The following is a 5,838-nucleotide window of genomic DNA, read 5'->3' on the forward strand; positions in this document are numbered from 1 at the left end:
ATAGCTCAGGCTACATTTAGGCTGTTTATTTGAAAAACTGAAAATAGCATTTTAAAGTTCCAAAACACTCTGAAAATAAATCTTTTATCAGAGCGGTCAGATTCTGAAATTGTAAGGCCGTCAGACATGGTTCTATAAATCATTCTTAATGAATTATATAGAAACTCAGCTCGTTTTTAGGTAGCATAGAATTTAAGGCTAGGTAGCTCTAGCTCATGCATTAATTTCTTTGGTAATGAAAAAGACTAATATACATGGAGAATATTGACTATCATCCTTAATCTAAATCTGATATCGGCTGAATTGTTAGTTAAATCTGATAGCAACAGAGTTTGTTTCCATGCCTTAGGTTTGACAATTAGATTTGCAAAATCATATGATTATCTGAGCCAACGAAAACAAGCACCATTGTACCAAAACCTACTGCGCTAAATAGTGACATAATTCATGAAAAACACATGTCGCCTCTAAGTTGGTCATCTTTGATCTTGTTGGTGAGAATATCCCTCCTCCATTAAGCATATTCAACCACATGTTGTCAACATGTCACCTCGCAAGCTCTCACCCGTTCTGCAAACATAGATTTATCAGTGTGGTTCCAAATGAAGATGTCGTGATACTATGTAAATTTGCACAATTAAGTATCCATAACCATAATTAGAAAAAACATTTGGGTATTCTGTAGCACAAAATTTACATGAGCATATAAAAATATCACAACAGAAGCATCAATAAGACTTTCTATATGGTTAGCCATCCAACAATTTATTTGCTCCACTAGCTAACTAATATACAAGTATTAAGAGTTTCTTTCAAAGTACAGGGGAAAAGATATGCGGATATATACCTGGATGATTGTAGAAACTCGAGTATGGAATCAAGGCAATGCAATATTCTCCCTCCCATATCTTCTTCCGCCGTAGTGTCTTGAGATTTATCCTGTAGATATGATGTTCATTGTACATGAAAATGATATCACTTCCCTCAACTGATCCAAGGAGGTTTCTAGTAGGAATGTTTTCGAGATTGATGACTCTACTCCTAGTCCATGCCGTAGCTCCGTCGGAACCCATCTGTCTTGACCATATGTACAGGTGCAACCTCTTAATGCGTGCAATCCCCAAGCTATCATCCTCCAACGCCATGAGGACAGACTCACCGTAATGACGATCCGCCCCAGATGGGGCATCAATCAGTGACAAGCAGTTAGTGCTCAATTTGTATTTTAGAATTTTTACTCGAGAAGTATTATGATAATATAGATCATCATATTCATATTCATAGCCGAGCAAGAGGTGAATTGCGTCTTTTACCAGGACAGGAGGGTTTGGCTCTATGAATCCAACAGTGTCTATAGGAAGACCAGAGCATGGCTTGCTCCACTCATCACGGCAAACATCAGACCCGGGCTTGCTGCAGTCACTCGTCTTCTCCAGAAAGGACACACATGCTTGTGCAACAAAGCGGGCACCATTCACGTAGTGCAAGGAGAAGAAGACCACCTGGGACGGGCCCTCGTGACACGCGCGATGGTCACAGCTGCTGATGGCGCAGACCACCGCCGCCCCGACAAGGCCATCTTCGTGGTCCAATACCATGCAGTTGGGCTCTTGCAGCTCCTTACAGCGGCCCGTCATGGGGTCCCATATGGCGAGCTTCATGGGCGCCGCCTTCTTTTCAGCAAGCAGAATGCGGCCATGGCGACAGTCCCACACTGTGTAGTCCCTATTCCCCCAGCCGTTGTCGGGGGTGCGCGGCGGAATTTCGTGGTGGAGACGAAGAGTGGGGCAGGGTCTCCTTCCTCCGGCTTTAGGCAATCCCAGGGCCTGAACGGAAGGAAGCCAAGCATGGGAGGAGCTCCATGAAACTCACGGTAGCGAGCACGAAAGCGAGCGCCGGAGAGGAGGGCCAGCCAGGGCTTGCTGGCGAAGGAGGCACGGACGAGACACGCGGGCTTGTGCGGCGGGAGGCGCAGTAAGATCTCCTCGACAACTTCTTCCGGCAGTGCCCGTGATGGTGGCGGCATGGTCGCCTGAGGCTACCTAGCTAGGGTTTCGTGTGGAGGCTACCTAGGGTTCCCGTGCGTGCTAGCTACCTCACGGGTCTATCGTTCATTCATCTAAAAAAAAAGGCTAGCCTTGTCCGACGTGTAGGACCGGATCGATTGGTGATCTCGTTGCCGCTTCTTCTTAATTCTCCTTTGGTGGAAAAAAGCGTCTGCCCAGTGGAGCCATGTCGTTGCAGCCGCGCACCATCACAAACATGCCGGATGGCCTCTGCATTTGATCGATGAGATTGGTACACTCGACCGGTGCAGCAAGCTCCTGTTGTGCCATTTGTTTTTCTTCTACATGACAATGTACACTACGTGAGGTATGTTACTTTCTATGTTCCAGATACTATCTTTCAGAGTACATATCAACCGCTTCAATCTGACTATGTGTCTGCGTGGAAGAATAAGGCCATCTAAAATGAAAGCTTCTTAGATGATGCTTATGATAATAAACCAACTCTTTTCATAGTTAGCCATCTGTCATATACAAATAAGCACCGAGATGCTTAACCAAAAGCTGGTTTATTTATCGAAGCACCTCTCCGCCTAATCAGCTTGCATTGTACAAGACCTAATAGTTCAAAATCATGTGCCCACCAATTCAATCATTTTAGAAAAGAATAAAGTCCATGCGATCTATGTTGCTTAGGCTACATATGTAGCTCCGGCTATATGCAGTTTCTTAGAGCATCACTACCAGATCTCGGAAACTACAAATCTAGCTCAAGCTACATGTAGGCCGTTTATTTGAAAAATTGAAAATATCATTTTAAAGTTCCAAAAAATTATGAAAGAAAATCTTATATCGGAGCGGCTGGATTTTGAAATTGTAAGCATCTCAGACCTGCTTCTATAAAACATTCTTAATGAAGTATATAGAAACTCAGCCCGTTTTTAGGTAGCATAGAATGCAAGGCTAGGTAGCTGTAGCTCATGCATTAATCTATTTGTTAAGGAAAAAAGACTAATATACATGGAGTATATTGACTATCATCCTAATCTAAATCTGATATCCTGAATTGTTAGTTAAATCTGATAGCAACAGAGTTTGTTTCCATGCCTTTCAGGTGAATGTTCACCTATACTCCACTGCCGTGACATAGTTGATTAAGCTAGCACCTTTGCACTTGGCCATTTTGATTAAATTGGTTCTTTCCTATGAAAATATTATTGATATGGGGTGGCCCGATCTTCTCAGTAAGCAACGGCGGTGATGATGATCACGGGGTGATGGCAGTGGAGATACACGACGATGAAGTGGATGATAACTTGTATGACGCAACGAGATCTCTCGATTGATCCCTATCGCCAATGCAACAGCTCTCAACCCTGCAAGATATTCGCAACTCCACACACTTGCGCACGTAGCCGCCGACCACGAAACGGTAAGTTGCAACCGTCTAATTCCCAATGGAACAACAGATCACACAAGACTTTTTCAGGATCTACACAATATCAAGCAATATGGTGTAGGGATTCAATAGTTCTGCTAGAGCAAACAACTAAGAACTAGGGTTTATCTTAAACGTAGTCTAAAGCAGCTAGGGGGGCGTCCTGGGCACTTATATAGGCGTCCGGGACGAGTTCTGGTCGAAAAGATACAAAAATAACCGACCCAGAATAGATCTGGTCGAGACAGACTCGGACGAATCCGGTCTGGAATCCGATCAACCGGGCCAGGAACCGGATCGGCCGGTCTGGCGTCCGGTCAACCGGGCGGCAACCGGAAACTTCGCAACTTTCCGGTTTTTGCCCGGTACGATGCATCCCATCCGGTTAACGCCCGGTCAACCGGGACACGGACCGGGCTGGCCGGTCTGGAGGCCGGTCTAACCGGGTGCTGGACCGGCCTGGACGTCGTCTTCTCCTCTCGCGCATGCCTCCCGCTCCTCCCTCGCGCGACCACGAGATATCTTCATGTCCAGCTCCATGTCCAGCTTCACGTCCATCTTGACGTCCGTCTTCATGTCCAGCTGCTCCTCTACTCCTCGTGCGACGCTCGTCTCCTCTTGATACCTGATGATACATAAGTAATAGGACTTAGGCAGTATAAAGTTCTCATCAATCAAAGTACCGTTTAGAAACAAGTTCACCTGTTGTTTAAGTAGCTTCGCACGAGCCCTTGTAATTGGTCCAATCCGAACTTCATTGAACTTGAGCTTCATAGCAGGTTCATCTTCATTTATCAATGACGGAGGTAGTGGTGTAGTAGGGATGTCCTCATCATCTCCCCCCACCTTCAAAAGGCGTCGACCTCGACGCTCCAAGGTCTTCTCCGTCATATGGTGTCAAATCAGCCACATTAAAAGAATTACTGACACCAAACTCATCAACTGGAAGATCTATCGAGTATGCATTATCATTGATCTTGGCAAGCACTTTGTAAGGACCAGCACCACAAGGCTTCAACTTAGACTTCCGCAGCTTCGGGAACCTATCCTTGCGAAAATGTACCCAGACCATATCACCAGGCTTGAACAACATCTCTTTGCGCTTCTTATTCATCCTTGCAGCATTGCTCTTGTCTTTCTTCTCTATCAACTCTTTAGTCTTCACATGGATCTTTCGCACAAAATCTTCCCTCTTGGATGCCTCCATATTAACTCTCTCATGTATGGGCAAAGGCAACAAGTCAAGTGGAGTAATAGGTTTGAAACAGTACACCACCTCAAAAGGACATAGCTCCGTGGTAGAATGTACCGCCCTGTTGTAAGCAAACTCTACATGCGGCAAACACTCTTCCCACTCCTTCAGGTTCTTCTTGATCATGGATCTCAGCAGTTGTGACAAGGTTCGATTCACCACCTCAGTTTGACCATCAGTTTGGGGATGACAAGTAGTACTGAACAGTAGCTTTGTCCCTAGCTTTCCCCAAAGTGTCTTCCAGAAGTAGCTCATGAACTTCACATCACGATCAGAAACAATAGTCTTCGGGACTCCATGTAGTCGAACAATCTCCCAGGTTAGCAATATACGACGCATCGTCACTTTTGTGGCAGGCAATAAAGTGTGACATTTTAGAAAATCTGTCCACTACCACAAATATAGAATCATGGCCTCTTTTAGTACGCGGCAAACCCAACACAAAATCCATACTAATATCTTCCCAAGGTGTAGTAGGTGCCGGTAATGGAGTATACAAACCGTGAGGCTTCAGCTTGGACTTGGACTTGTTGCAAGTAATGCATCTCTTCACGTATATGTCCACATCCCGCCTCATCTTTGGCCAATAAAAATGATCAGCGAGCATGAGTAGCATCTTCTCACGCCCAAAGTGACCCATCAAACCTCCAGCATGTGATTACTGCAATAAGAGCAAACGCACAGACGATTCTGGAACACATAGTTTGTTAGCTCGAAACAAGAACCCATCATGTATGTGATATTTTTCCCATGCTTTACCAAGAGCACATAAGCGATATGGTTCAGCAAAATCATGATCCGTAGCATACAAATCACATAGCACTTCTAATCTAGGAATTTTAACATCAAGTTGAGTTAATAGCATACTCTTCCTAGATAAAGCATCAGCAACAATATTATCTTTTCCCTTCTTATGCTTAATAATGTGTGGAAAAGACTCAATGAACTCAACCCACTTAGCAAGACGTCTATGCAAAGTAGATTGGGCTTTCAGATATTTCAAAGCTTCATGATCAGAATGTATGATAAATTATTTTGGCCACAAATAATGTTGCCAAACCTCAAGAACTCTAATTAAAGCATACAATTCTTTATCATATATTGGATAGTTCAACTTAGCACCAGAAAGTTTCTCAGAAAAA

The sequence above is a fragment of the Lolium perenne genome, chromosome 4, assembly GCF_019359855.2.
Source record: "Lolium perenne isolate Kyuss_39 chromosome 4, Kyuss_2.0, whole genome shotgun sequence".
Taxonomy (NCBI): domain Eukaryota; kingdom Viridiplantae; phylum Streptophyta; class Magnoliopsida; order Poales; family Poaceae; genus Lolium; species Lolium perenne.